This window comes from Coturnix japonica, chromosome 1, assembly GCF_001577835.2.
Source record: "Coturnix japonica isolate 7356 chromosome 1, Coturnix japonica 2.1, whole genome shotgun sequence".
Classification (NCBI taxonomy): Eukaryota; Metazoa; Chordata; class Aves; order Galliformes; family Phasianidae; genus Coturnix; species Coturnix japonica.
Genome location: NC_029516.1, coordinates 121,014,455 through 121,036,044, shown reverse-complemented (window position 1 = coordinate 121,036,044; position 21,590 = coordinate 121,014,455). Strand labels below are relative to the sequence as shown.

Here is a 21,590-nt window from a genome sequence, read left to right as displayed (position 1 = left end):
GATGTCTTGTCACAAACTTGATGATGCACTTAAGCCATTTGCTCTTAGGGGGTGGCAACTGCCTTTTTTATTCTCTGTGTCTGCAGAAACTGGTAGAAAAGAACTTCTACAACTGTAAATGATGCTTCCAGTCAAAAACATTAACATGCTAACAACAAATAGGTCTTTATGCTTCTAATTTGGGTGGCACAATAACAGGAAGAAATTTCAGAGTGACAACAGTTTGAAAATCATATCTCAGCTAACTGACTTATAGTTCACAAATAATAAGGAAAAAAATGACTTTTTTTTTTCTAGCTCAGGAACTGCCAAGGCCTGTGGTTTTGTACATTTTCCCCTTTTCAATTTCACATGTAAAAATAAAATAGAAAACAAGATATGCCTTCAAATGAATGTCAATAAACACTTGAAGTCTTTCACACCTCTCAATCCAGACCCTCAAAACTGTGTTTGATCATCACCTTTTCTCCTCCCCTGCTCTCCATTTCTTTTATTTCTTAGCTGAGTACAATTAAGAGATGATAGAAAATCAAAACTAGCTAAAACAAAAAAATCCAGACTGAAAAAAAAAAAAAAAAGAAAAGAAAAAGAGCTTTCTCTGGGCTCATCTGGGCTCCCTCTGAAATCTGAAATCTTCCTTTCTCTCTAAGAGAGGTGGGACAACTCTCCCTTTAGGCATGGCTCTTCCTCTACAGAGGGAACCTGAACAACTCAGTTTGGGTAACATATTTTGAAGCATCTAAGTCTGGGGAGTGCTTCTCTTCACAAATTTAAGGGACAGTGGTCATAATACTGGCAGAGGAACCATAAAGAGGCATTATGCGATTTTCTCCCTATTCCTATTTATTAATGGCTGATAAATATTTTAGCTTTCTCTTGTAAATGTTTAGGAGAATACCCTATAGTCACATATGACATAAACTATCACCAGATAAGGTGGAGGAAAGCATGACACGAGGTTCACATTTGCCCAGAGATCTATACACTATATGCAAAAAATCATAGAACTACACAGAGCAGGGAAGCCTTCTTGAACAGCAATAATGTTTGTTCCATCTTAAATTTGTGAACGCACCCCAGAAATATTTGTCTGCTGTTTCTGCACCCCCACTTCCTTCTCTATCTCCCCCAGTTCTATCGCTACGCATTGTCCCACTGTCCTTTCCTATAAGCAGGAAGGGAGCCACTATGATGTTCAATAACAGCATATGTATCATGCACTGTGGCTGATTTGGATGGGTTACGGTAAATGTAGATGTTGATTTGCAGGATGTTATGTCACTGAATTCTAAGTTAGGCTGATCAACACATTTAGCTCACATTTAAACTCTTCTACTACAAACTGAACTCATTGGAAGCCAACTATTGAAAACCGTTTAAAGTTTTGAGTTTTCTAGGAAACCATAGGGAAGTCAGACCCACATGCAAGTCATATGAAAGTAGTAGTTCTTCCACTTTATACTAACCCAGAGCGTAGGATATGTAAAATCCTCAGACTTCAATATCCCAAGGTCACTTTACTTATCACAGTAAATTTTACTTACCTTAGGCAAAACAGTGATGCAGATCATTATTGAAATGTACAAATGAATTACAGAATGTCTAGAAGATACCCAAGCCCATCCATACACCATTGTTTTTCAGTGAGGTTTTCTATAATTACATCTGTTAACAAATGTAGCAAATTCAATTAAAATTTAACTGGCAGTGCATGGAAGCAATGCAAGTTCACTTTTATTATGTCAAACACCTTATTTTATGCCACGCATGTTAAGGTTTGCCAATCCTTAAGGCCTGCAACTGCAACATTTTAACTGATATCTGGAGGCTTGTAATTGTATGTGTGCACATCAATTATGGATTGGATTCAGCATTTTCAGATAACTTAACCAATCACAAAGAGAGCCCAGTGGTCTCCTGGCATTTTCAGAGCAGTTTGATTACAGGTGTAATACATACAGCCTTGTTAGCTCTCAGTGATGAGGGATTCCCCTCCCTGCTGAGTTCTAGCTGAGGCACTGACCATTGCTTTTCACTAACAATTTCTGTCTGCTCCCAAGAGATGTTTTAATGAGCCCCTCCGACATGGCCAAAGGCAAGAAATGTTCTCTGGGCCAGTGAGGTGAAGAGCCAAAGCTTAGCCTACTAGGCAAGCAATAATTAATAAGGCAGTTTTTTGATTCATCTCAATTCATTAACAAAGTTACTTTTATTTTTATTTTTTTTTTAATTACTGCTAAGCAACATAACGTTAAGTCTGTCACATTACTCACAAGTATTGAATGAAAAACTTGTGCCAAGGTATGTAAAAAAAAAAAAAAAAAAAAAAAAGGAAGAAGAAGAAAAAATTAATTAATTTATGACAAAAATAAATGAATTTAGAATACTAATTGGGAGAAAGCAACTGACAGATACACTGAAAGATTGATTTTAGGGGAAACGGAGAAATCTGTTTTCTGTTTATTTTAAGGACAGGGAATGAATACTGATTAGAAATGTATAGCCAGTTAGGTTAGTGCAGCATTTGTTTGGGCCACTACAGGATGCTAGATTTGTCTCAGAATTTTCCCCACGTTTGGCAGTGGGGCTGTAAGCCTGTTGGGCTTAATAGCAAAGGTTCCTTCGGACTTTAAATTACGACTTTTAAGGTCCCTTCCAACCCAAGCCACTCTATGATTAAACTGCATGGCCCCGAGACTGACAGATCACACACAGTGGTCTTTTTCCATAGGAAGCGATGTTGCTTATTATTAGAGGTATCTGCTTTTACAGTAGGCCAAACTTCCACTGGAATATTCAAAATAAACTGCCTGGAGCTTGTTAAGAGATCCTCCCTGTTTTTGTTTTCATTAAAGCAAGACCTTGAGGGAGACAATTGAGTTTGATGAGTTGTTCAATATTTCGCTCCGTGCCTCTTTTCCCAACACTGAGGATAAAGAGAAAGGCATTGCCAGGGAGAGGAGCAAAAAGAAATATTAGTTAAAAAAGAGTTCATCAAAACGGCGGCTCTTTAGGGATACGGAAGGGGCATCAATCACTTCTGTGGGCACATTAAGCTGTTACATATTATAGCCATCTCGGTTTAAGTGGTGTAAGGCTCATCTCATTTGCATTTGTTGTGTTACAATCTTGCTGCAGGCCTGTCTCCACAGTGAATAAGGTGGCTGTGCAAGGCAGCTTGTGGCTGGCATAAAGGATATGTCAGAGTCAAGCTGCTTCACTAATCAGCTTTGCTGGGGCAGATACATGATAGTCTATGTGAAGAAATTTAGATAATAGTATACAGCATCCACTGGAACTGTATCTAGTGTATACAGGGCTTTAGACTAACTTCTAATCCTTCATGGAGAATTTGTAAGTACTGCAGCGATGTTCTAGTGACCTCTAAAGGCAGCTGCTCTGAGCCGTGTACCACATTTTGTTAAACCTCACGCTTTGTAAGACGCATAATGCCGATGTCCTTAGAGGCTCGACGCGGGGAATTCTCCCCCGAACGGCCCCGTGTTACCCCCCACCCCCACGCCGTGAAGCCCCTCTCCGCGCTCTCGCCACACCCGCAGGTGAGGCCGCCCGCACTCCTCCCCCACCGCCGGGGACCGGGGCCGGGCTGTGCTGCCGGCCGCCTCACTCCTCCGTTCCCCGAGGCTCGGCGGTCGGAGCCCGGCGGACCGGGTCGGGGCTGTAGCAGCCTCGAGTAGCGGTACCTCGCCCCAAGCCGGCCGGTACGGGTGCTGCTCCGAGTCGAATGTGGCTGCAGTGTTAAGCTGGCTCAACATGTAAGTTTTTATAGACGTTCCTCTTCGGTTTCACATTTCGCTTTTCCTTTCCTTTTTCCCTCCGGTGACTTTAAAACGACGTTGGAGGGGAAAAAAATAAAACTGTATTAAATAATAATAATAATAATAATAATAAAAATAGAAAGAACGAGAGAATGAAAAGAAAAGAAAAAAAAGAAAGAAAGAAAAAAAAGAAAAAAAAAGAAAAAGGAAAGAAAACTAAAAAGAGGACTAGGCTTGAGGTTCAACCACCCTCCCTCAGCTCCCCATGGCACAGCGTTTTCAGCTCTCCGCGGATCTACAGCTTGCCCAGCCCTGTACCCTCCCCGAGGGCCAGGCCGGAGCCAGCCCCTGTCCCCTCACACACGCACACACACACACACGCAAATTAAATGTCTGACAATAAAAGCTACGGAGTATTTTGCATGCAGGTGAATTCTGCCAAATAATGGATGGGACTGTTGTTTCTTATTTCCCCAGTGAAGATAAGGGGAGCATTCTTTAAAACAACCTCCCCACCATCACCACCAACTACACCCTCCCTCCCCCCCCCCCCCCCCCCCCAAACACACACACACAGATGATGAAAGACCCATAAAGTTGAATAGTTGGGAGATAATAACTCCAACGGTAAAGGTCCCAGCATACGTATACCACCCTGCCTCTGGCAGTAATCCTGGCTTTGGGGATCTGAAATTTCCTAAAGATGTATACACATGTGCTCTTGTGCACTCATAATCCTTTTCACTAGCTTCTTAGCTGCATGCTTTGTATTTAAATTTTCCTTCTGACCAAGTAAATCCCTTTGGATGAAGTGACAGGAGCTTTTCAGCACCCATAGCTGGGTGACAGCTGGTGTAGAGGCTCTGAAAGACGGCAAAGTGTTCCTTACTAGCTTTCTTCAAGACCAGTGTCAGCCACCAGCTGAGCGATTTGTTAGCTCCCTTTTGGGCACCAGTCAGCTGAAGAGGCTCACATTAAAGGCTAAAGGAATACAATGGATATTAATAATAATAATAATTAAAAAAAAAAAAAATCAACCACCAATATCTCTGCTGCTGGCTTCGCTGTGCTTTTAATTGGCTGTTTGTTCATTATTTGTGAACATAGCTGGGTTTTCATTAATTCAGAAAATCCTTTATTAATAGTGTATAAAGTGTATATTTTGGCCTCAGAAACACACTGTTAAAACTTTGACTTGAAAGAAGAAATTGTCAGAAGCCTTTCTGGGAGCAGCACAGCGCTTGGAGTAGTTTACTTCCAGATCACAGAACAAGATGTTTGTATTTATTTTCCCTCAAGTGAAGTTTCCCTGCAAATGTCCAATGTGTAATATATTCTGTTATTTAATTCCAGATTTGAAGGTTTACTTCTCAGGGGTTCTGGCAAGTTTTTGCTATTGGAATTAGTAATGAGGAACACTGGAACCGTGGAAGTAAACCATGCAGTATAATCAGATTGTTAAAGGAAAAGCAATCCAAAAATGGGACTGTTTTAGAACCAGAACGGTGCTGGATGTAACATCGCAAGATGCTTCTTGCACAGGTTTTGTTATGTTGTTTTGTTCTGCTGTTGTTTTTTGTTGTTGTTTTGTTTTTTGAGGGCGTGCAAGCACAAATGCAAGGGAGAAAATCTTCACTCTTTCTCCAATAAGTAAAGCAAAGATGAATTTAAAAGAAGTCAATTTCAAAACACAGTAGCTCGTATGATAAAATTTTTAATTATTTATTGATCTCTAAGGAGATTAAAGTACTGTGCTAGGTAAAACTCCCACAGCATTCCAGTTGTTTTGCTTGAGTAAGGACTGTTGGCTTAGACCAAAGGCTTCTGAGAATTGCTTTATAAAAATAGTAATTGATATTCAGTGCTTTGTTGGTGCACCACCCACATATATTAGGGAAAGCATCTCAGCTTTTAGAAATCATTTCAGACCCACGATAAGCATGAGTGTAAAAGTGTCTTCATTGCACTCTTTTATCTCAGAAATGTTGCCATAATAAAATTCTCACTAAGAAGTCCGGAAAAATAGAGACATGAAATTTATTTCCTTGCGCTGTTATGTTTTAATAAAGTAGGGATAACAGAGCGCTTTTTGTTGTTGCTGTTGTTTTTTTCTTACTTTTTCTAGTAAAGTGGAATGAAGGGTCTTAAATGAATAAATCAAAATTCCAACTACACGTATGAACTTCTGCAAAGCTTTAAAACAGTTTTATCCCTAAAAAACAAATAGCTGACTTAAAATGACAGAGAGCTGAATCAGGTCCTATCAGAAATCCTGTTCATGATGATTAAAATCAAACCAAGTTTGGGCCTTTGTTTTACATTCGGTTAAAAAAAAACAAAACCAACAACACAAAAACAAACAAACCAAAAAGCACTTTGAAAGCAATTTCTGGATGAATGTTTATTTTCAAAGAAATATAACAGCTTTCAGTCTCATGCATTTCACTACACATTTCTTTCCTTTCTAATCAGAGCTGGAGGTTTATTGTCTTTTCTTTTTTTACACTGACAGTTGCTAATTGAATAAGATATATTTGGTAGAAATAATAAAATTTGCAAGGTGCTTCTTATCTGTGAGTGATAGATCACAGAAATGAGGAAGATTATTCAAATGAATTAAAATAAAGCAGTTTTCTGGCTTTTTTTTTTTTTTTTTTTTTTTTTTTCTTTACTTTGGAATCTAAACCAGACTAATTTACAGAGATCTTTTTATTTTGCAGCCTTTGTAATACCTCTACAGAGGCAGTTATACAGAGAACAAGAGAATGTATGACACAGTTCTGGTAAGTAGATAGCAATACCTTTCACAAACCAAATCAGACACGTATTTACAGTTCTCACTACTCCTGCACTTTTTGAATGTACTCTTGCTATTCATTCTTACATCTGGATTTTGACCCTTCTTTTGCATACATCTTTCCCACCTCCAAAATACGCTGCTGTTGAGCCAGAAAATAAACATTCGCTAAAATCTCAAATTAAGATTCCTCGAATGAATTGTGGAGGGACTTGATCCTGCACTCGCCGAAATACATAGAAGTTTTAGTCAGAGATCACACAAGCAAATGAGACAAGGAGCCTTATGTTCATAATACCTGGGCAACCTCCAGAGCTGCAAAACTGGAGCCTTTCTTGTAAGTGTTGTAATTCTAGAAATCTGCTAATAATAAAAATGGAATTTGGGAGATTTTTAGTTTGAACTCAGGCATTCCACTTAGGTCATGATCCCAAGCACTTCTTCAGCATGTTTTCCCCTTATGAATTATTAATACAGGGTTTGTAATGGGCTCACAAGTGACTCCAGAGTCCTTATTAGTAAATCATGGTCACCATATCAAGCTGAAAAATTCACGGGATATACAGCAAGGATAGTATTTCGTCTCTGCTGAATGTTTTTGGGAGAGAAAATAAATAATAGCAAAATATAAAGAAGTTTCTGTTCTCTCTAAATATTAATTTATGTTTTACAAATTTGGATCAAAGTTCCTAAATATGGCAAGACTTTTTGATTTTAGTCCTCGTTTTCTTTAAAAGCTTTTTTTCTGATTATGTTGTAAAAGCTTGCGTTACAGTTCATTTACTTACTCCCCATATAAAACAATGTTGGAGCTTCTTTATTATTATTCTTCAATATACAGCACCTTAAAAAAAATATAGGGCATACCTGTATGTTTGGTGTCTGTTTACATTTTCTGTAATGTAGTCATTAAGCACACAACGTAGACTTAAAGGATGTCAAAACTGACAACCACACTATGATTGATGATGCTGTGCTAGACTAATTCTTACCAGGTGTGGTGTGATGTGAATTCAAATGTAGCTCAGGGTTCTTATTTGTATTAGCAAAGTTGTGCTTTGTCAAAGTTCTGTGACTTCTTAACCCACTAAATCCATCTTCTAATCCAAGTTTTTCTTCGCCTTATTGCTGTATACAATATTTTTCTTCCCCTCTCTCAGCAAAGCAATCCTTACATCTTCGTCTCTGGTCGGGGTTCCTTAAGACATCCAGTTCATGTAAATTCGAGAAAATACCAAGTCTGATGAGGTTATGTTAATTAAGTGTAAAATCTACATAAAGGCTTCCTAAGTGACTTGAGCTAGGGTAGGCAAAATTATGTAGGGTGAAATTCACTCCATCAGCATAAAGCATAAACAGGAGAGCTTTATGTGGATAAGGAGTAAAATCCATGATCTTCTACCAGAAAAAAAGGCTGTAGCACAGACTTCTTTGGTCCCTACACACATTATCTCCACTGTCATTCCTCATCACTTGATGGGAGCAGGGGTATGGTAGCATCAAGTTATTACCTCATGTTAAGGGTCAGTGGGAAATTTTGGGTACTTCCACTTCTGAACAATAAGCAGCTCTTTATATCATGGGGGTGCTTGAGCTAAAATTTTAGGTTTGCTTTTCTTCCGTTTTTTGTTTTGTTTTGTTTTGTTTTTGTTTTTGTTTTTAATTTCTCTCTCCCATCCTTCTCCTTTTGACTTTGTCCTCACTGATTACAGTATCATCCTCTGGATTTTTGGCACACCAAGTAACCAGTATCTTAGACAACTGAGAGCTATATTAGCCTGGGGCTGGGCAAAAAAGCTACATTTTTTTTCTTTCCTGGCTGGGTGATCAATCACGTTTGATTTTATTAATCTTGATTTTCTTTCTTTCTTTCTTTTTTTTTTTCTTTTTTTTTTTTTTTTTAACAAAGATAAAACTTTCAAAAAGTTTATCTTTCAAAAAGATAACTTTCAAAAAGTTCTGAGACAATAGGAGACATGTCTAGTGCAGCAGAGTTTTTACTCCAACATTCAAATAATCTCAAATCCTAAGCAAAGTGATTCAACACATAGCAAGCTACAACGAATGCTGTACTGTTAATTTCTGAAACTACCTATGCCCCCCCCCCCCACACACACACACACTTCCTTCCCAAATACTGTTTCACTCAAGTCGGATTTTAAATGAGTGCTTTATCATGCAATTATCCATTGATTTGAATGAGATTTTGCAAGGGTAAAGACTGAGGAATGAATCTGAGATGATCTTAGAGAAAAACCCAGCCTCCTTCTATAAATGACACAGAGAGTCACTTTACAGGAAAGTTGTTACACTGTTAACATACAGCAGTAAAGGAAGAAGTGCCAGTGTGTGGGACAGTAACATGTGATGCATCAGTCTGCATGGGATGGACAGCCACTGGTAGCAGAAAAAACAGAGTGTGGGGAGGAAATATTTTGGGTTATCATCAAGATTGTTCAGCTCTCTCCTTGATGATTACCCTGAAATAGATACCCAGTTCCTCCCTGTTGAAAATCACAGTCAAGGTGATGGCACCTTGCAAGGGCATGGGAATGATTTTTCGTTCTATTCACTAATGACGTCGTTGTTTCATTCCCTAAAATATTGCAGAAAATCATGATTTCAGTTTGTCAGTCCTGGTAACAAGCATTGAGGCTGGGCTAGCATCTAATTTAAAGTAAATAAACAAAAAATAAATGAAACAAACAAACAAAAGCTAGTTTCTCATATTTAGATAATCTTAACCATTAGCAATGTAGACTTGAAAAATATCTGGAGGCCAGAGGAGGTTATAGTGACCCCTGCAGGCAATATAGCAACCTGTAGGAAAAAATATATAAAAATAGGAAAACTAACATTTTAGCATATTAAGTAATAATTTAAGGTTACATTACTTTCTTTTTTCTCCCTCCCTCCCTCCCTCTCTCTCCCCCCCCCTTCCCCCTTTTTTTTCCCCCCCTGTGGCAGCTTCCCAAACATTTCTAGTGTTTGGGAACTTGCAGATGAAATTTGGCAAGTCAGGGTAGAAAGTCTGATGGAAGAGTAACAGGGAAAAGGGGACAGATTTTCATCAGAGCTGAGCTTAGCATCAATTTGCTGATACAGTCTGTGCCCTCAAAGCACATAACAGTTTTTGCAGCAGTGAAATAGATGTAAGGAGCGAGCCCTAAGTCTGCAGCCCAGACAATAAGCATTGTCTTCAAATAAGAGGAGCCTTTTTACACAGGAAACAGCTTTTCTTTCTGAATTATTACAATGGGAATTATAACTTTACCTTTATGTCCAGTTAGAAAACTAGGAGAAAAACAATAGAAAGGCTTCTGTGTCAGTACCCGCTTCATTGCAAACATATCAAAGTATACCAAGTGGATAGGCTTCTTGTTTGATATTTGCAGTTAGCTTTATTTAATGCCTATAAAGTATTCTCATATAAAAATACGAGGACCAAAGTACTGCTGTTCACAGTATCACAGTCTTGTGCGGGTTGGAAGGGACCTTAGAGTCCAACCCCCGGGATTCGAGCCTCTGTGTAGCAGAGCGGCACTTCTACCACTTGCGCCACAGGGGGGATTCGAACCTGGGCCTCCGGTGTTGCAAAGCGGCATTCCTACCACTGCGCCACTGGGGTACAGTTGTTACTAAGAAGACCGTTTTGACTAATTTGAGATGAAATGTTGCCCAGTGCTAGAGCCATGTGGGGTGGATCACACAGAGCATGCTGAATAAGGAAATGTATCATGAGTAGCCTCATAAGAGGATGGAGTTCACACACAATTCTTAGAGGCCCTATTAGCTTTCACAGGTCACTTGTTGCCATTTTCTTTATGTTACTCACTCTTTACCTCACTTTGGTCACTGGGATTATATTTGTTTCTTCTCCCTGAAGTCCTTGGCTTGTACAGTGTTCTAGCTAGATCACTTATGTAGCTAGGAAATTTTCTCCACCGAGTTGGTGTTAGTGGTGGAAATCTGCCTTAAGCAGATTTTCTAGGAGACTTGTCTAGGTGGGATTGTATATTTATATTGATGATTATTTGTTGCATCTGTATTTCAGCCTTAACTTAATATTAAGTGCTGATCTGCTTTCTGGCCATTGTTTTGGCAGCTGTAGAGAGCATGTTCTGACAGATTTGTGAAGGGATGAATTACTCAAGTATTGCTTCCTCTCATAATAGAAATGCAGCCTTTGCTTTAACAGACCCACAGTCTTACTCACTGTTTTCTACCTGAATCAGTAGATCATCTCACTGATCAGAAACTGGGTTTAGCAAATCAAAAATCAAAGCAGAAGAAATTTTGGAAATCTATGCTAATGTGTTCCTATTTGCAAATCATATAACATGTTTTTGCAGCAACTTTCCTCATGCTGTCCATATCTGTATCCATGTTACCTAAACATTTGTTTAGCACTCATGGTCAAGTTACTGGTTTTTAAACAGCTTCTAGCTGAGCCATGCAATATCCTTCAAACATAAATAGAATGTGAAGATACTTAAGGTAGCATTTTTTCATTTTGAGCTTCTCTGAGACATATTTTATCTTTTGTTGAAAGCTGAGAGTTTTACAAAATTACTGTGTTTGAGCTGAAGCATGGTAGCTCTATTTGCCTTATTGTAGCTTTGATTAAATGTTTGACACCTTAACAGTTTTTTTGTAATATATATTTCTCTTGAATTTATGTTATGATTTAATCTTTCTTGGTAAATAAATCTGGCACATTTTTGTTTGTCTCTGTTTCTATAGCAAGCAAGAAAGAAAAGGCAGGAAGTCCCAGGCCACCTTCTACCTACAAGAACAACATAAGTGGAAGAAAGGTTGAATGTAGCAGAAATGACACAAGAATGGATTTCAGTGGAGATCTCTGAAGAAGAATTACCTCTGAACGTAATATGGTGTCCAAAAAAAGCACAACTGATAGCTGCCAAGACCATGTGGTCCTAAAATGCTATCAGTGGTCAAAGCAAATTAAAATTTATTAAGGGATCCTCATGTATAATTTTACCACAGTAGGATTATACTACCAGCTCTGCAAAGGGAGATTTAGTCAAGTAATTCTCATTAAGGGGCAAAACCCCTCTGACTTCTGCAGGTACTTTGCCTGATTAAGCACTGAAGAACCAGGCCTTAAGGTTGGCACAGCTGAGCTCTAACCTGTCTGCCTTTATGCAAGACACAGCTTCATATATCAGCTCCAGCTCATGCAGAGGAGTCTTACCAGGCACTCTAATCCTAAGGGGAAACATTTCATTGCAATGCACAGTAATTTGCATTCTTTCACAGAATTCTGCTATTACATTATCCATTTTTCTCTTGATTAAAAGAGATCAAGAAGTGCACACTCTCACACTACACATGCAGGCTTTCCATACAGGAGGCCTGGAATCTACATTCAAATTCAGACTGGAGGAGATCTGGCAACTTCTAGCTCTTTATGGATTTATGCTGTTCTAATAACAGTCACAAATTACTGATAATTATCAAGGAGGGAAGTTACTATAATGGGGTTTTCTTGTTGAGTTTCTAAGACATTCAAGTGTATCAAGATATTTCGGAAGTATCCAGTGCCGAGGAGTTCTTAAGCACCACAAGCCCTGTGAGCTTGGGCAGATGCTTTTGATTTTGCTCACTGCAGATCAACCTATGATGTTAGTTAATTTCTGGAGCATATGGAACTGAAGCTACATTGGCACAAACGAAACTGCAGAAGGTAAGTACAAATTTATCCAAATGTTTCGAGATTTAAGTCCTACAATTAAGGTTTATGGTATGCTGTCCATTCTAACACCTTCCTCCTAGGAATGTCCTGGGAAAATAACCAAGGACATAATAAAAAAAAGACATTCATGATACATGCAGTAGTGCAAACTGTTGCATCCCCTCCGGCCATAAGGACTATGAAGATCAGAACACACTGAACAAGAGTCAGTCCCTGTTCATCAATGACCTCTTACAGGAATTTGTATCATCTGTACCACAATGGTCCATGAATAAAATGTGGCAGTTCTTTGCCTACGAGGAAACAGGGAAATAGGTAGAGGAAATGGTAGGAATGTACTGCACCAAAGGGGTTATTTAAAGTACCTAGAAAAGTTTGATTGTTCAGTATGAAATTCTCCTGTATGCAAAATAAAATACTTTTACCTAAGAAGCTGAACATCTCAACAAATTTGCAAGGTAAGCAAACCACCTGGTATTCTCAGAATTGGCAGTTTTGTAGATTAAATGATTCAAAAGGGCTTTTTTTGTTGGTATTTGGTTGATTGGTTGGGTTGTTGTGTTTTTTTTGGCTAGAAGTTATCTTCTTCCTCAGAGGGAAGCCTGGCTTCCTCTCCAAATGTTATCATACTAGCTTTGGCCTTGGGGGCTTTGAATAGAAATTTTTATACATGCACACACAAGAAAAAAGAAGGGAAAATCTTAAATGGATTTAACATTTCTTGTCTCCTGTTATTCAGCCAGTGAGAATTCTAAGGTTCTTCGTCAAATGAGGTATACAAGTTAATGATACTCATCCAGAAAAGGCTTACTATAAGAATCTTTTGGGAGACTACTAGCTTTAATGCATTCAGACATACTATCAAATAAGGATCTTTCGTACCTTTGTGATTTTTTGTTTGGCTTGGTGTGGAGACTGGTTTGTTTTTGTTTTGTTTGTTGTTGTTTTGTTTTGTTTTGTTTTTTTTGTCTTTGTTTTACTGCCATTTGAGGAGAAACTAACAAACCTTTTTGATCCAAGACTAGTTGTGCAGTATTGCATGGTCACTAACCAAATGGAGTTAGTAGTTGTAGCAGGTGTAATAAATTTTTAAGGACAACATACAAGTTGAATATCAAAGTAAATTTCATTAAGTAGCTACTCATTATGTTATTGTAGGAATGAGAATCCCTGCCTGTTCTGGTATTTCAGTTAAAGGTTTCTAAAGTCAGTCTTTTAATTTATGAATCGAAGTTCCATAATATTACATGATGGTGAAATGATTTAGGATAGTGCAGGAACCTGATTTTTCAAGAATCGAGAGACATCAAAGGAAGTCTCAGGCATACCAGCTCTGTAGTTCAGGAAAAGCTGCTGTGTCTTGAACCTCAGTTGCCTTGTATCTGTTTAAAGAAAGTGTGCTGCTACAGGAGTCGCAGAATGGTATAATCAGTTGACTTACTGCTATCAGTTGCAGTGTCCTCACTTCTCTCGCTCTTGGGACAGATAGAATTTTCCTTGAACTGTAATGCTTTCTAAAATTGCCAAAGGAGCCAAAGACTTACTTACAATTATAAAACTTAGGTGAGAGCTTCCTAGCCCAATGATGGTATATTGCATTATACATTGTATGACTGTCACTTGAAACAGAAACAATTACTTCCAGCTGAACCTTGTATTTTAGTTGCAGGTCAGCAGGCTTGAATTGTGGAAAACTTGTCATCTTAAAAACATTTGCAGAATTTAATATAAACTACATCCACCCATAGTGTAAACAAGATGGAAATGATAAGCAGTTTGTAGAATTTCACTGAACAACAAGTATTAAGAAATAAATATTTTCTTGGAATGTTAGGAGAATACACGATCTATGTTTTCAATCTTAATTTCAGCTTCTGATGAGATGAATCAAACATTCACATCCCAGCTGCTTCTGAATGTTTTAAGTGGAATTTCTTGGAGCAGCATGAGCAGGTGGTGTTCCTACACAGCTCCAAATAAAGTTTATACATGCTGGGGATGCTGGCTGCCTTACATACAAACATGGATTTAGATGACTGTATTTCCCTTAGTGCGTATATTTGGTCATCTTGGCATGAAGCGAAGTGGCCTTCCCAGGGACAGAGCAGCAAGTATAGAAAAATTACCTAGCACCCTTCTTTTTCCTGAGCTGAAGACCACAGTTTTCTGTGTCTGAACCATAGCTGTATACATGCTAAAGAGTGGACTGTTTTACACATCTTGCATGCTTTTTTTTCTGTGATCCCAAGACTGGGGTATACAATGCAAGCCAGAAATTTATGGAAGCTGTCTGAGGTGACCAGGCCTGTTTGGGGTACTCCAGAAAAGCATGGCATGTGGTGCTGAGAAGGAGTAAGCTAAGTTAGACACAGCTCAAACCTGACTTCTGTGTGGAGGCAAAATGAAAATGTGCTGTAGCTGGTAGACTAGCCCCATGTATCCCTATCTGGAAATTGCTTTGTGTGCTTTTTACTGGAGCCCAAGTTAAAACTGACTGGCATGAAGTGCAGAGAATAGGGATTCCACATCGAAGAGACACATCCAATAAAAGTGCTCACAAAGACTTCACCTTTAGCAAGATAACCTATTCTTTGCCCTTCCTAAGCTCCTCTTTGAGAACCCAGTCTCCTGTAAGTACAGATACACAGCTACTTAAATACCTGCTCTGAACTGTACCTTAGAGGATGCTGTCATTTCTGGCTGTAGGGGGAATTTATGAAGCTCAGTTTCACAATGTTCGAGTCAGCTTTTGTGACTATCCATCCTGTGTGCTCCATATTGACTTGGATTTTCATCTTATTTTAACCAGCTCAACAGCAGAGCACAGATTTGTCATGCTGTTATAGGCAATTTTGGTTCTCTCAAGTCTGTTATTTCAAGACTGTTTAAGACTCCACCAGATGGCTTCCATCCATGCCAACACTCAAGGGAGCACAAAAGGACATAAGAAAGCTAACAGTTGCCCCCCTTATATTTCACCAAAAGCACAGCATTATTCCATGCTGAGGACCCAGATTGAATCAACAGGAAAAATTTCACTTTGAGCTGGAAGTCTCAGACTGGAGGAAATTTGTTCTGGCTAGTTGTATCACTGTCCATTCTTTCTGCCTTATAAAAGTGATGTAAAAAAAGTTTAATTCAGTCAAATATTTGGCTTCTAATCCACAGTGTGAAATATCTATCTAGAGTAATGTATTTTTTAACATGGCAAGTTGCTTCATGGTCCATGTGGTTAAAGTGCAAACACTTCATTCCTGACTTAACATTACTGGACTGCCAGAACCCAAAGCAGGAGATTCTTCTCCAGCTGTCCCTTGTTCTGTCTTTTAGTGTGTTTTTCAGTGCTACTGTTTGGCAGTGGGGCTAGAAGATTCATAACCTAAAGAAACAGAGACAGATAGTTGCTTTGAGTGGTTACAGCTAGGATGCCCCATCACAGTTAGATTGCCCAGATTAATGTGCACTTGTTGCTCAGCACTGAATATGTTTGGGGAATGCAGAATAGTTCTAATAACAGTAAACCTTAAAAGAAGTTCATAAGCACAAATTGCCTTCTACTCTACATTAGTAAGATATTATTTTTCACATTTCATTTTAATGCCTTAGCCCCTTCTAGCCTTTGAGTTAACTCTTGTGCTAAACTTTCTTAGAAGGTATCTGTTGAGAGATGTCTAACACCATTAAAAGACAATTTATGACTGTGTTTCTTACCTCAGTAGATTTGAGCTGGTTTAGGATGTTTGAAAATATGAGCAATGTGAGTATCCTTAGAGGGAGAAATGATTAATAATAAATTTAGAAATGTTTGGAGAGAACCTCTGAGAAAGATTAACTATAGGTAAAGACTAAAATAAGGTGGGGGAAATTTATATTCTGTAGAAACGTAATTAGAATGAGTGTATGAGAACTTTAATATTAAAAACCCAAAATATAGACAAGTCCTTAGTGGAGGCATCTGGACAACTGAGGAGAAACACAAGAGACCTTTCTACACTTTTGCTCCTAGCCTATGCTATAGATTTCTTGAAGTTTTCCTTACTCTCATAGAAATACACTGGAAAAAAAACAACAACAACATTCTAGCATGTTTACAAAAACAAGGTAATTAGATAAAAGAGCATATTTACTCTCTACAGCTACCTAGGAGAAGATTGTAGCAAGCTGGAAGTTGGCCTCCTCTCCCACATACGTGCTGACAGAACAAGAGGGAATGGCCTCAAGTTGTGCCAGGGGAGATTCAGGATGTAGGATGTCAGGAAAAATTTCTTCTCCAGAAGAGTGGTTAGGTGGCAGAATGGGATGCCCAGGTTGAGTAACCATCTCTGTTCTGGTGTTCAAGAAATGTGTTAATTGTGTACGAAAGGACATGGTATATGGGGAAATATTGGTGGTCGGTTGGACTGTATGATCTTGGAGGTCTTTTCCAACCTTGGTGATTCTCTGATTCTGTGATTATATATAAAAGACTATATTTTATACATAATTCATCAAGTGTGCATATGTGTCCATCTATTCACATATCTCTCCAAGGGGGTACTCACAATCACAAATATACTGAAAAAACATTATTCCTTTCAAAGCAATGTGATTATTTTCTTAAAAGTGAAAATTAATGGAACCTGATCATAAAACAGTCCTTTTTCTCTAGTGAGAGGTAACAGCTTTCAGGAGTGGATATCTCTAGACACGAGCTTGTCCTGCCTTTTGTCAGAGGACTTTGAACCATTTGAGGTTAGGCTTCTATCTCCTGATCTACAGTCTTCAGCCAAGGTTTTAGATATGTCAAATCACTTGATTTCTGCCATTTGAGGATACAACCAATCTGACTAAATGAGCTTTATACACAGAGAAGCCTAACCCTTGCGTTTTCATAGGAGATTTGTTCTGAGACCTAATCAAATTCTATCAGACTAGCTCCTCAGGAGTCAACAATTGCAATAAGAAAGAGTATCTGTTGCAACCTTTTAGTCCTTTTTTTTATTTCCCAGGATAGGAAGGGACTTGAACTTTTAAGTTTGTTCTGTGTATAACAATAAAATGCAAGGTTAAAATATGTTTGCAACCTCTCTGACCAGAGGAATTGAAAAAACTATTGGATTGTCTTTACTGAGTATGGATTGAATGTCAAGACCGACTGGAGCAGATACCTTAAGGTAATTACACCAGCTCATATCAAAAACATGTGAATAACTTGTGATATAGGATAAAAAAAAGCTATTCAAGATATTCAAGATAAACAGATGTGTCATAGAAATAATAAAATTCTTATCTATGATTCTAAATGAGATAGTTGCTGATGAAGAAGATTGTTGTGTTTTTTTACCACGTACATTCATCCTCCACTGTGTTTTGCTGGTAACAGACAAATTAAACGTAACTATAAAGGTCTACTCTATTTTCTTTTTTCATCAGAAACTAGAAATATTTTCTTTCACTAGTGTCTGGAAGATCCAAAACACCTCTCTGCAGTCAGCATTCAGGAGACACACAACATATGGTTGCAGAAAACTGGCAACTGAACAGTTTCACATTCTCCAAGTAGGCACTTATTGAAGATGCTCAGAGGACTATCAACACAGCAAATACTCCTTTCTGTTGATGTACTTTTCTACTGTAGTGACCTAAATAATCTTCTGATAATAAAGGCATTTTAGTCACATACCTTATTCCTTAAAAATCAATTACTGAGTAAGCCTTGTTTAAATTACTGCATACGATAGGAAAATTGAAGAGGATACATGTATAAGTAAGGATGAATGCTGGCTTTTTATTTTTCAAATTATTTCTGTATGTTCCATTCCTAAGACAGTGCATTCTTGCCTTCACTCAGTCTCATAGTTGAGGTCATTCTAGGTGTCCATTTGATACTACAGCATTCTAAGAAAAAAAAATATATATATGTATTTCTAGCTTCATAAAGGGAATTCTTACGTCTGTAAGTTTTCAACAAAATATTTTAGGGAAAAAAAAATACAAACCAAAAATTAAACAGAGCATTAGTCATATCCATTACTGTCTGAATTTACCAGTTTCTGTCTGCCTCTTCCTTGGTAAACAAAGTAGGAGACATTACATCTTTTTACTTCTTTCCAGTAATTTCTTCTGACTTTGGTACCTACGTTTTTTTCAAATATGGCCTTGCACTACTGGGCTAGAGCATGTATGGACTTTTTACCCCTGTCCTAGCCTTAAGGATAAGAAGTCATTCAGATAAAAACATGACCAGGTGAAAATCAGACCCATTTCACTGAGGTGAAGAGATTCTAGCATTTACAGTCCTGGAAGTATCTATTCTTTTTAGGAAATGGCTTGCATGAGAGCTCTTATGAAACAAGACAAAGAGAAAACTAGTGAAGAAAAATACTGTGTTTCTGTAGGCTCAAGATCTTCAAAAAGGGACTGTCTTCAGTCTTCCAGCAGAGACACTGAGAAGTGTGCCTAGACATGAACAGATGACACAAAAATGTCATGTTGCACGTTAAGTGTATGATAATGCAGGTAGTCACTTAAAATAGCATACTGCACAGAAGGTCCATTTGAATGACCTAACACTGTAACTTAAAATGTCCTGCTGCAAGCCCAGACTTCCAGAAACAAGGTTCCCTTCCAGATTGATCCTCTAATGCAAACAGAGATTATGAGAAACGTTTGAGCCCAGGTCTTTCACTTCCATTTCTAAAAAGAGTGTTGTCAAACTGACAAGGATTCAAAACTGAAATGGCCCAAGACCTGGAAAACCTACCTTAATGGTAAAAAGAGTGAAATCTGTGCTGTTGTGGGTTTTTCTTGTTAGTTTGTTTTTACATTAAAAGGTTAAAAAATGACACGACAACAGTTTGAAAGTATCTGCATTATTTCTTGTAATGATATGTTTAATCTGGTGGATAAAAGTGTAGTATATAGGATCTGAAGCTACACATGTAGGAACTGGAAATAATTCTGATTTTTAAGAACAATTGAAATTAACCTTTGGAATGAATGTGGTGGTTTCTCTGTGAACTTCTAGAGGGATGGTGCATACTGTGATTTGTATTTTAAAGCAAAGCATATAATGTTTCATATTGTAGAGAAATAGTAGTTGAATTTAATATGTTGTTGATAATGGCAATGGATATTTTTAAGGATATTTTTAAGGATAGGACATTGAAGCATCAGCTATGAATTTAATGAAAAAGTAAGTGGAAGCACTGCTTTCTTATTTGGTTGACACAGAAGGTATGCATTAGCATCAGACTCACGCTATCAGTTCAGACTGGTGTTAATTTTGATTTCAGTCCAGAGTTGAAAACACAACCTGCCTTGTGCAGTAAAGATAGATAGAACTATTTCAAACTGAAGGGACTATGTGTGAATCAAGATTCTTGCGCTCTAGTATGACTTGGGTCTGTAGGTCATTTCCATGAATGCGTATGATAGTGCTCCAGCAGTTCCAGATTTTCTTCCTCTCAGCAGTTACAGTAGTCAGTAACCAAGTAGCTGGGAAAAAATTCAAATTGTTTTGCTCAGTGTATTTGTATCCAAATGAGAACATCTCTCTGTCTGACCTTTGCAGGTCCCTGAGATGCCCCAGGACTGTTAAGTCTACAGAGCAGGTATGTTTGCTCAGTGCCCGTAAACATTTACTCTTCATCTTGGACTGGAAGCACATGGGAGACCACCTACTCAGAGCCTAAATGCTGATCAGTCCTTGCTGATGTTACCTGTCAGTTTGTCTCCTCAGAGTCTTCTTCAACATTACTCAATTTTCAGTAGCCCAAACTGCAAGCTGAACTGGACTATTAATCTGGAAAATAATCAGATTTGATCAAACCTGAATGTTTAGCAAGTCTAAACTGACTGTTATATTGATGGTACAGTAAGGAGAAATTATGGACTTCAGTAGCTGAAACAAAACACTTCTTAAAGCTGTGCTACTTGCTTTTAAAAATTTACAAAATATAAAAGTGTTTTAATTTTCAGAATGTTAGGGTAAAATCTGAGGCAGTCCAATTACCATAGAAAACATGGTTTCATCCTTCCCATTTGGAGTGCTAAAAGAGTGACTAGATATATCTGCTTATTTAGAAGTATTGCAGTTGTATTGGAACAACTGATATAAAAACACGCTATCCCACGCTCCCACTTTTCCCGTTATTTGCCAATTTGTAATTACAGTATGTAAATACACAGCAGAATGGGTCTTTGGTTAATCAAATTGATTTAATTGCTGAATCCCCACAGATGAATGTGAACAGAATCTTCTCTTTTCTCATTTTTTGTTGGCATAACAGAGCCACACAAATGATAAAAATTCCACCAGAAATGGGAACAGGATTTGAATAACTCTTTGAATAACTTTTACTGAAAAACTGCTAGAACACCTGTAGTCAGATTCAAAGGACTTTAACAAGGAAATTCTTCATAATTTTAGCGTTGTAGATTATGGTGTACACTAGAGACACTGAATAAATTATTCCTTTTTGGATTATCAGTGCATATATGTCTATTTTTTATGGAAATCTGGCATTGCTTTTCATTTTTAGAATTGCTCTGTTAAAAGGCCAGATACAGTAACATAGCAGAAATGTTGTTAAGAGTTCACCAGATATGATTATTCATTTATAGTCTGAATATAAAACTCATATAATAGTTATGAGTGTTATTGTTAATACCACATTTAGCGCTAGTCATTGGAGTAGTAACATTATCTTGATTGCTTTTGGCAGGTAAGTGAATCATATAATCTAAAGAAAGCAAGCTTGAAGATGTCCTTGACAAAATAGTGAGTTGTTAAAATTTGATGGCTTCATGAGCTAGTAAAAAATACATGCAACTTTCAGAGTTTGGGACCTGCACTGGTGGCATTCATGCTGTAGAACCCTAGAGATTGTCATTTCCATAGGCCAGGTCAGAACTTTTTCCATGTGCCTGTGTGAAGGTAAGACATATTCCTGTGCTCACCTTTGTGAATCCTAGTTTCAAGTGTGCAAAGAACACTTGAGTGTGCACTGTTTTAGATGTGCTAGTCTGAAGGATTCGAGTATCAGAGTCACAGAGGGTGCTCTGCTATGCATCAGAATTGGAGCCTCAGATCAGCATCTGTTGGTGATATTTGGGATAAAATAAAATCAAACCACTTTTTAGCAGCAACAGACCTACTGTATGTGAAAATTCATCTTACCCTGCAAACATACTGGGGCTTAAACCCATAATGAATGCTGATCATTTTTGGACATTATACAGATGGGAGTAGGGATAGGGATAGGGATAGGAATAGGAATAGGAATAGGAATAGGAATAGGAATAGGAATAGGAATAG

General features: G+C 38.0%; 1 long non-coding RNA gene across 1 annotated transcript; it reads left to right on the top strand.

Moving 5' to 3' along the window:
• Positions 1-3,376: 3,376 nt before the first annotated feature.
• LOC116652711 lies at positions 3,377-12,279 on the top strand. Its single transcript, XR_004305855.1, has 3 exons — positions 3,377-3,776; positions 6,500-6,562; positions 11,320-12,279. It is a non-coding gene; the product is annotated as an uncharacterized LOC116652711 (long non-coding RNA).
• Positions 12,280-21,590: the final 9,311 nt, after the last annotated feature.